The sequence below is a fragment of the Mus pahari genome, chromosome 2 (genome assembly GCF_900095145.1).
Source record: "Mus pahari chromosome 2, PAHARI_EIJ_v1.1, whole genome shotgun sequence".
NCBI classification, from domain to species: Eukaryota; Metazoa; Chordata; class Mammalia; order Rodentia; family Muridae; genus Mus; species Mus pahari.
Window position 1 is genome coordinate 50623871 of NC_034591.1, and position 11367 is coordinate 50635237.

The 11367-nt window shown below is 43.6% G+C and overlaps 1 long non-coding RNA gene across 5 annotated transcripts in view; it reads right to left on the minus strand.

Moving 5' to 3' along the window:
* The window catches only part of LOC110317414, a 136648-nt gene that overhangs the window by 40411 nt on the left and 84870 nt on the right, over positions 1-11367 (minus strand). The gene's annotated exons all lie outside the window — the stretch shown is intronic.

Here is an 11367-nt window from a genome sequence, read left to right on the forward strand (position 1 = left end):
AGAGAGAGAGAGAGAGAGAGAGAGAGAGAGAGAGAGAGAGAGAGAGAGAGAGATCAAAAATAAACAAGATAACACCCTGGAAACAACAGAAAATTCAGGACAGCAAAGAGCAAAATAAAATCTTTCATTAGTAATCCAAAAAAAATTGAGAAAAAGAATTACATCCATCCAATATCAAGACATCATCTAAATAAAAGGCCTAGGAAATTAAAAAGCATGAGCCCAAGAGCAAGCACCAGAAACCACTGTGTTGGCCAGCCTATGCGCACAGCTTCGGTCCCAGGAGCCATTCTACTATACAGTCAGTACCCTCCCTGTGCTGCGCTAGGCTGCACTGGACGGTCTCAGGTTCAAACGGCACACACTGAACAGGTTCACGGTGAGAAGGCAGGGACATAATGTCCCACTGTAAGAAAATCTCTGTCTATTTTTAACTCCTGGGCTAGTTTACACCGTGATGGGTAAACTTCTCCTCATACCCGTTTTTCCTTACACTGCCCTTCCTTTGGAAACAGCAGGAGCAGTGAGGCCAGTGGTTCAAAACCCTGCTCACCACGGGGTCCTCGTGTGTGTGTGTGTGTGTGTGTGTGTGTGTGTGAATGCACACGTGTTACTGGGCATGAATATGCTGTCAAAGAACCACCTTGGCTGTAGGTCCTCACCTTCCACCTCGACATTTGCCCATTTTTCTGCGCCAGGCTAGCGGCTGGGACTCATTTCCACAGGAGCACTGGGATTACAGTGGTGCACTCCTCCCGACTTTACACTGAGCAATGGCCCTGGTCGCCAAAGCCCTCTTTTTATTAATGTAATAATAATAATAATAATAATAATAATAATAATAATAAGCCCTATCATGTGGTACTGTTCCAAAATAAAACTCAATGGTAATATCCAACAAGTGTATAAATGGCTTTTAAAAGGCTAAAGCAATTCCCTAAAGGAGAAAAGCAATGTGTAAGTAAAATCTTCATATTTCAATACAGAAATGATGTTTAGGTCTGAACTGTACAATGAAAGAGGCCCTTGTAACTTACTTGGGTTTGAGCTGACAGACAGGCCAGCATGGTGGCAGTATGTGCCAAGTCACTGCCAAGTCTGCTGTCCTGAGCTCCATGTAAGAACACAAAGTTAGGTGGAAAACCACACCTGACTCTTGTATGTTGCCCTTTGACCTCCACACATGCACAGCACGCATGGGCCGTAGTGTGTGGGCACATGTAAGTGGATGTAATTTTTAAAATTTTAAAGTAGTCAGATAAAAGGGTAAACCACTGTTAACAAAATGACAGATAATATACTCTGTGTATGAAAATACAAAGTAGTTTTGTATCATAAAAAAAAGTAAAGTTAAATCGAGGCTTAAAAAATTATAAACTAATTGGTGACTACATGAACACCTAACATAAACTCATTTGGGATACTGGGTATGTTTTCTTGTATGGGGCTTGCACCTTAAAGTTCCCTCAAAGAACCACCAGCACCCTCCTGAATTTCCACTAGGGGGAAGTCCTACTTCCTGAGAACCTCGGCAAAGAGCTATGGGATAACGCCAAGAACCAGGGCACCAAAGACCAAGCACGGACATACCTAAGAAGCAGATGACCAGAATACAAAATGGCTGTGAAGAAGATACTTTAGACTTACGTCACTACATCTATATTCAGTGCCATTTCCTCTTTCTGAATTTGGAACTATCAGTCGCTCCAAATAGAACTCCGAGTGGAAAGCTTTCTCTCTCTGCGCCATTTATTTAGGGAGCACAAAGTGATTCTAACTTGAAAAAAATTTTAAGATTCAAATTTGGCTATTTAATGAGACTAGGGAGTTTTCAGAGCTGTATAGCTTGGGTTTCCTCAAAACAAGAATTAGAGCATTCTTTCACATGTGGTCAGCACAGGAAGGGGGCGCCATTTACTGTAAATGCCTCTCTGATGCAATCCAACCCCCTCGTTCAAAGACAGAATTCATCCAAGAAGGTTTAGTCACTTCTTCTAGAAAAATGCCACCACACTGAATGTACACAGACTTTGCAAAGCCCACGCCCAGAGACAGAGATGAGCTGGTCGGCCAACAGAAAACAGATCAACAGATGGGGAGAGAGCTCTTGGCTTCATCAGAACAGACTCAGTAGTGTTCTTTCCAAGGTTGGCCTTTGAGACGGGAAAGCCGGACAGACATGTTACATTCAGTTTCCTAAATCCACTACAGGAAGAGTTCCCCTCTGTCTAGCTGTGAAAGCACTTCCTAAAAACTCGGGCCTCTGGTTTAGAACCAGGATCCAGGCATAATTAGCAACTCAGTAACTGTGGCTACTTAGTTTTAAAAAAAAAAAAAAAACGAACTTTCAAATACATAAGGAAAAGAAGAATCCTGTAATTTAAAATTTGAAACTGAAAGTACAACTTGAAGAAGGTGAATTACACACGAAGAGGTTGAGACAGAAGGAAACGCTGAATAGCAGTTGGGTTTAAAAAAAAAAAAAAACAAAAACTCTAAGAAAAGCAGCTCTGAGCTCTTGTTTCCCTAACACCCCAAATCCACACAGAGGAAACTAGGGGAGGATCCTCCCCATTTCTGCTTACCCAGGGCACCCCAAGTTCTTCTTAGGGCAAGATGTGCACACTCGCTTTTCTGGAGGAGGCAGGGAAGAGTCATGGCTGTGTTCTGATGAAGCCGGGGATCCCCTTGATGAATGAAACCACACGGGGGTAATCTACGTCGGCAGAGCAAGCCATTGGCTACCGGGTGCTGAGGCGTGTGGAAGTCTCATTTGCCAACCTTCGGGTAAGCCTCTCACAGCCCATCCTCAGGAGAGCCGCAGGACGCATTACACCCGGGGAGAGTCAAAACTAGACAGGGTTCGTTGTTCCCCTGCCACTCTCCCCAGCCCAGAGGAAACCACAGCCAACCACAGGAGAGCTGGCTCCTCCGCCAGGCGAGAAAGAATTATGATGTCGACACCGGCAATTTACCAACGAATCCCACACCAATGCCAGAGCTTGCTTTCTGTAGATGACTGCCGGGGAGGCCGAAGTAGGTACAGGCAAGGTACCACACTCTTAGGCTAAGAGGACGGTGCCATGGTTTGGGGATTCCATGGAGATGGTAAAGTTATAAAAAGGAAATGTTAACTTTTGTTGAAAAACTAAGAAGAAATGAACAAAGGTGTAACCCATTCTTTATGAACACATGTTTTAATGTGTTCTTGAACCACCTGTTTCGATGCCTCTGTGGGGCCCAGGAGTGTGAGCCTTACCCAAAAACATCCTGGGTCATTATCCTGCACTTTACCATTTAGGGCCATTTTTCCTGTCCAGAGAACTAACACTGCTGATCGCAGACACCATTCGGTGACTTCTCTGACTCTAGTCATCAGGACAACCCCAGGCAGAGCATCTGTAACTTTTGTGAAAGGAGAGCCAGGCTGGGTTGCCTGTGCCTGCCCTCTCCCCACACCCCATGCCAGAGGGGTAAAATCCAAGCTGACAAATGCAGGAGGGAGGGAGCAGTGTTTGAGACTGAATCCAAACATTATGTCAGAGCAGTGGTTCCCAACCGTTCTAATGCTGTGACCTTTTAATACTGTTCCTCATGTTGTAACTACTTCCAACACTCTGTGGACATAAAAATTCTATAAATTGAGATCCAAAAAACACTCAGGACACATATTTGAAATGATACCATCTTCCTATATTTCTTTTTTAAAAATTTTTCTTATGTGTTATGTGCCTACATGAATTTATGTGCACCAGGTCAGAGGCCAAAAGAGGAGCACGTTCACCCTGGCAGTTCAAACCTGGACTCTCTGCGGAGCAGTCACACTCAGCTGTGAGCCATGCTGCAGCCCCACTGTGTATCTCTGTGCTCCGTACTGATTTCCAGAGGTCTGCGACCATGCAGAAGCCTTGGGACTTTCCAACTTCTCTGCTCCATCCTCACAGATATTTCAGTCCAAATGGTGGGGGAGCCCCGTCTTTACAACACAGACTTAAGAATGTTATGAAATGTGAAGTATGGAAGCTTGTTTCTCCCATAACACAAGCTTTTATCTTAACCTTTTATAGGTTCCCACACGTACTTTCTGAATTGAGAAGCCCAATTAAGAAAAGCAAGTATTCGAAAATAAAATTTTCACATGTTCCCCCCCCCCCCTTGTTTCAGGCTCATTATCTACTGGGACATCCCAACACCAACAGGATGGAAGCCGCCATTTAACTGTACTCTCCGCTGATCTAGCTTTGTTTAACATTACCAGTAATTTGCCTAATAGTAAAATTTGGCTGTGTATCAGAATAGAGATTCTCATATTCCATGTTAGCATTGAAACCTGTTTCAATCCGCAAATAACGTTAGGTAAAGGCCCAATGACCATTCTAAATGGTAGCAGGACACCCGATTGATGTGGTATCCCAGGAGACACAGCATTTCTGGCTCACTCCTGTTGAAGCATGCCATTTTGCAGATGGTACAAACACTATTGCTACTTCTTTAAATTTAAACCTTATTAATTATCAATGTATTCTATGTACGCCGTCACTGTCTCAGACTGAGGCATAACTGAGTTGATTTCTTTTTTTAAAAAGTCATGTCAGGTCAAATCTTACACAAATGTCTTACCTGCTCTAGTAAGTTTCAGAGTTCCATCACACCTCTGACAAGTGCGGAGCTGAACACAGAAATTACTATCTCCACTGGCAGATTCCCTGTGCAACCATACCCTTAGGCTAAGTTTAAGGTCATTTTAGAAGCGCAAACCTTTGCCAAAACATGTTTCAAAATGTATGAGAATACCTTATTAATGAATAAGAGCTAATGTTACATTTCAACCCAGATATGTATATACTCACTTTTTATTTGCTGGTGTAAATCTATTAAGCCCCACACTGTGCACTAGCCTTCCTGCCTACAATAGGCCCCTTACATGAAAACAGCCTCCCAAGTTATTACTGCCCAGGGATGCAGACTGTCTTCATTTCCAAAGCACATCTTGACACTTACACAGTGAGGAAATCCCCTGACATCTTTTCTTTCTTATTTTTGTAGGACATGTTCCTGTCGTGTGAGACTTACATGTTGCAAGCCCCAAGCTCATGCACATGTATCTGAAAAGGGAACTTAATAAATACTAGGGTAATCATTAACCAAAAGGTCTGAACACCATGTCAGGACAGAGGACAAAGATCGAACGAAACGCCATTTCTAAGAGTCGGTTATTTCTAAGCTTCTGCCAACACGGAAACTTAAGTCCTTTCTTGTCTTCTGGATGCTATTTTCTGGTCTTTAAAAAGATGTCTCACCTGACAAAGCTGCTGTATCTAAAGTTTATGAGGAAAAATGCCCAAAGAGAGGGGAGATGGATGTTGAGGGCCACCTAGGGCCACCACCTTGGATCTGGGACCCTCCAAGGGCTTCAATATCAACCATCCTTTAGAATAAACATACTACCTATAAATAAAATCAGTAGGTAATTATATTCCTGTATCACAAATATTCACGGGTATTAAAATTATCCAGAACTTCCAAACTTACACTTAATCATCATTTTCAGCAACTGTATCTTTTCTTTTGATTCAGAATTTAGTGTTTTTCTTAAAAGTAAGGAGGAAGAATTCTGGCACAGTTAATAGCATTTAAAAAAAAAAAAGTCTTCCCTTAATCATGCCATACATTCTGAGGCCCTCAGTTGATACCTGAAACCTCACCTAGTGTAGAACCCACCACACATGGTACTTTCTCCTGTGCATATGCTTACATTAAATGTTAACTCATAAATTAAGCTCAGGAAGGGATTAGCAACCGTTTGCAAGATTGGTACTACATTGGCTTAGGACGAGAATTCATCTTCCCTCAGGAATGTGAATGTCAGGTAACCTATCCCGAATCCGACTTCACTCCTGGGTCACGTGTAATGCTGTGTGAATGGGTGTGAAGGGCGGGTGTGCATCCATGGAGCAATGCTGGCCACCACTGGAACACAGCACGCTGAGTGTACCTGCCATGTGTCTGTATGCAAACGTAAGAAGACTTAACCACTAAGGCCGGTGGGCACTGAGTTGACACAGTTTGTCTCTGCCTTGGTGTGACTGATGACTGTACCAAGGTTTTTGGCTGCAACTAGTACTCCAAATTGAATTACAAGAAAGAAAGCACACGACCTTAGGAAAACACAAAGAAAATTAAAATGTAGAGCGAATACGTGAGTCTATTTCACATGTATGGAATCAGTAAGACTATGGCTTGAAAGGTCATCAAGAAGAGACGGGAACAGTGATCAAATCCTCCCACGTTCAGTAGGAAGGTGCTGGGCTAGACACACACCCTGTGCCAGGAGTACAAGACTGTTGTGAAAGGCTGGCCAAAGGCAGGTGGTGTGTGTGCAAACCAAGAGTCTACAACCTCGGAAGGCTTTTGTGTAGTGATCCTGGTAAAAAGCTGGTTGTCAATTTGCCAGGGAAGTAGCCATTTGATCTGGGTGGTGACTCAGGTGGTTAGAGCACAGGGGCAGGGATCAGAGTGGTGTCATGGTGTGTGGTCAGCCTTGTGGTGTCTGAGCATGAACAGCAGAGAACGTCCCACAGGCTTGGGGCTTGCTAAACAGGCACAGGCCAGAGAGTAAGGCAGCCTAGCAGAGCAATTGGCTCTTTAGACCTCTGTTCTCCAATAAAAAAAAGACTCTTTAGGGGAGAGTTAAGGACTACAATCTGAAAAACCTTATGATTAGCACAGCTAATTCTAATTTACTTATAAAAATGATTAATGGATCTCATCTTATCATTCTTGTCCATTTTAACATTACATATTTGCCCAGAGTGAACTGAACCAGAGCAGTGGTTCTCAACCCCTTTGGGGGCCAGATGACCCTTTCAAGGGTTGGCCTAAGACCATCTGCATAGCAGGTATTAATGATTTTAACAGTAGCAAAATTACAGTTATGAAATAGCAACGAAAATAATTTTATGGTTGGGGGGGTCACCACAAGATGAGGAACTGTATTGAAGGATGGCAGGGTTAAAATGTAGAGAACCACTTAATTAATATCAAAAGGTCTTTTAAAAACTGGTCACATGAACTTTGACTTTACAAAATTATTAACTGGTGACATTTAAAAGGATGTGATTAGCTGACCAACATACAATGGATTCCTCAGTGTGTGCGTGTGAATGTACACGTGCGCGTCTTTATATGGTTACAATTTAGGTTTTTTTTGTTTGTCTGATTATTTCTTTTTCCCCCTCTTTCTCCCCCCTCTTTTTTGAGTGTTTTGTTTCCTTGGTTTTGGGGGATTGGTTGTTGTATTAGATATTTGTTTGTTTGGGGGAAAGAACTTAAGGTTGGGTGGGTAGGGACAGGAAAGGAAGAATATAAAAATATATTTACATTTAAAAGTTGTTTTAAAAGCATGTGTGCTGGATGGCAGATTTCAAGTATTGTTTTCTCTCACTATACTCCTGCTCCTTTGGCTCCCTATGAAGTTACTCTGTGGTCTGATGTTGAGTTCTTTAAGCCATGGAGTAACCTATTCCTGCTGTAAGAAGCACTTTTGGAAAAATGAAATAAAACAAATAGAAAGGCTAGCATTCATCATGCTTATGTAACTACACATGTGTGCTGTGAACTCACCTGTGCTGTAAAACCCAGTCCTCTCTGGAAAAGAAAATGGTCTATTAGAAAAGGTGAGAGATCGTGCTGGAAATGAAGATCACATGTAGATTGAATTTTAATTGAGGCTATGCCATCCTTCTTATCTTGAAATGAACTCTCAAGTCAAGATGTGTTTACACTATGTTAAGCATGGATCCTGAAGATATCTCCTAAGTCATTATTCAGCCATTCATCCTGCATCTGCGCTCCGAGAGGGGTTAAGAAGAGATGGTAACGCATAAAATAAAACAAAACAAAAACAGACAGGGGAGGAGGAACAGGACAGGGAACAGTGGGAGGGGGGACGTGGAGGGGGAGGCAATGGCTGGATTTGGATTGTAAATAATAAAAGAAAAGTCTAATGAAGTAATTTTCCTTTCAGAACATACAGTTCGGTCAGAGCCCTGTCAAAATCCTCCTTGAGTAGCACTGTTCACATGTGACTGTTCACGCAGAAGGGACAGGAGAGATGACTTTACTATCCATCACTAAATCATTTTTTGGTATTTTAAGGCTATTTCTCTTAATGAACAGACTGAGCCGTTCGTTTCTGTGAAGTACTCAGTGTGTCTGAAACCAGCACATCTGACATGGCCTGGGACACACACTGTGGTTTGAGAAAATCAAAGGCTGATTCAGTTATGGACTAATATGGTCAATCTGCTTCTGAGAAAGATACTCTTGGGAGAAACACTGTGTCTGCTCTTGGAAGTGCAATACTGGTGCAAGTGGCAACAGCATACTGGGACTTTTTTGACGCTGCTACTCAGCCGTCCTATGACGCTTACCCGGGCTCTATCCTGAGCTGAGGCAGGAGCATTCTTCTACAAGACAGTTCACAGAAGAGAGGAGGACCTCCAATGTGAGAATTAAGCTTTTTTTTTTTTTCTTTTGATAGGACACAGAATGGTTTATGGGGCAGGGGAATCAAATACAAAATTGTTTCCTTTGCAAACATAATTCACTAACATATACAACATTAAAACTGCACCAGAGGCTGGGGACCTAGCTCGGCTGGCAGGACACTTGCCAAGGGTTCAGTTCTCAGTACTTAAGACTAGGTGCAGTGCCAGAAGCCTGTAATCCAGTTCTTGGGATATGGGGACAGGAGGATCAAAGGTTTAAAACAATCCTTGGCTACAGAGTGCATTTGAGGATAGCCTAAGGTCCCTAAGACCCAGTATAAAATCGAAACAAAACCAACAACAATGATCATAACCCTCCTGCATGTCTGCTGGTAAGAACAGCACAGCTACCAACGAGGTGCCCAGCAGCATTTGCTTGTGCTAAGACTCTGGCTGCAGCCTCCCCTGATGACAGCGATGAGGGCAGTTGTTCTGGAGTCGGGGAAGAGTGCCCAGAGCTGGGGGGGACAGGGAACGTTTGAGGGAGGAAGTAAGTTCCTCCAGGTTTGAAATCACCTCACAAACCTTCCGTTGTCAGAGGATAAGGGCGGAACTCTGTCCTTCCTGCTGTCATGCTGGCAAAGGGGAAAAACCAGTGAACTAGGATATGGGTGGCCAATCACAGGGTAAATAACAGGGCTTAATACTGTACAGAAAATCTGATGACGACTTTCAGCAAAACATACCCTCAAGTTCTCATGGAACAATAAAGACTCTGCAACAGTCCAAACAGAATTGGAAAAGAAGGACAAAGGGGATACTACTTCTTGACTTTTAGTTATACTACAAAGCTACAGTAATCAAAGCAGTATGGTAATGTCGTCCCCAGTGGGATAGCCAAGTGATCTTAGCAAAGGACCCAGACATACAGAACGGGATCCACAATAAATGGTGCCAAGGAGGGTGGGAAATATTAAAAATGAGTCTATCGAGCCGGGTGTGGTGGCACACACCTTTAATCCCAGCACTTGGGAGGTGGAGGTAGGCGGATTTTTGAGTTCGAGGCCAGCCTGGTCTACAGAGTGAGTTCCAAGACAGCCAGGGCTACACAGAGAAACCCCGTCTTGAAAAACAAAACTAAAAAAAAAAAAATGGGTCTATCACACAGCTTACAAAATGGCACAAGACAGGGGTCACTGAGGTAGCTTAGTGGGGAAGAGCCCAGAGCCAAGCCTGACAATGGGCATTCCATCTTCAGCTAGGAGGAGCCGACCCTGTGAGCTGTCTTCTGACATCCACACATGTACTGTATCGCATGTGTGCTGCCCACTGTACACAGTGAGCAATACATACAACCTAATTCTATTCAAATGTATGCCCTGGGTGTATGAAATCATTTGGAGAAGATCCAGGAAAGCGTCACATCGCTGTGTCTGGGCTGTGATTTCTTGAATAGGACAACAAACACACAACCAAAAAAAGCAAAACCAGACAAATGGGATCTGAGCATGACACAGGAGGCATGACTGTGGAGGAGACACGGGATTGGGTGAGGCAGCTGCCAGTCACATATCTGCCGGTCACACAGAATACAGAAGGGGTGCCTGTAGTTATGCAGCAAAACAATCTAATTTCTAACATGGGCATTTCTTCACAGATGGCATACGGATATAACTGTGATACACATGAAGAGATTTTCAACATTACTGGTTTTCAAGAAAATGCAAACCAAAAGCAGAGGGAGCTGGGCGAGGGGAACATGCCTTCAATGCCAGCACAGGAGGCGGGGTAAGCTGAGCTGTGAGGGCCAGGCCAGCCTGGCTTACACAGGAAGACCATGTCTCAAACCACACCACACCACACACACCACACCACACACACCACACACCACACACACACACACACACACACACACCACAGGAGACTACTGATTCCCACCTTCTGGAAATGGTTACTATTTAAAGAATGTGTCAGCAAAGAGATGAAAAACTGCAGGCCTTCTACAGAATCTGTTGATATAAAATGCAGCTGCTACTGAACTGTGCGTGCTTTCTCTCCCCGCACCCGTACTCTCTCTCAGCACCACCCTATGACCTAGGACTTGCATGTCCATCTCCTATCTCTCTTATCCCTGCTGCAGACACGCTGTGCTGCCTACAAGCACTGCACACAGAGAAGGTATCTTCAATTACGTTACTCTATCTGACGACTAAACACACAGTACAAATACCAAGTATTCACTTTAGAACTTGTAACACCGAATTATTAAAGTGCTGCTCCAAACTGCAGAGCGTATGAGTCACTGTACCGTTCTATTGCACCCTCTAATAATTTTCTTCTTTCGGCACCAGAGCTCATGCCCCATGTAAAACAAGAAGCTTCTTGAAATTTCAAATATTGCTTAAATATTATTGGAACTCAATGAGCCTGATCTGGTTGCCACATGACTCTTAGCAGGGGAAAGGAACATGTATTTCAGCCTATGCTCTCCCGAGCCTTCCAATCTGCTGAGTGGTATTTGAACTGGAAGATAGAAGATCCTACCCTTTTTCCTTCAGCCAATGCTTAGAATGTAAAACTCTCCACGTTACCAACCTCTGAAAACGAGTTATTGATCTGTGCGTATCTGTTATATGGGACATGTGTGTGAATGTGCATGGTAAAAGCCAGATGTTGGCATCAGGTGTCTTTCTCAGTCAGGGATCCTTCTGTCCCTCCACACCCAGAGCTATGGGGACAGATCCTCCTCACAGCCAGCTTTTCCCTTAGGTGCCTGGAGACGTGAACTAGGCACTTCATGCTTACACAGCAGGCACGCTGGAGACTGAGCCATCTCCCTATCCTAACATTAATATTTTCTCTCTCTCTCTCTCTCTCT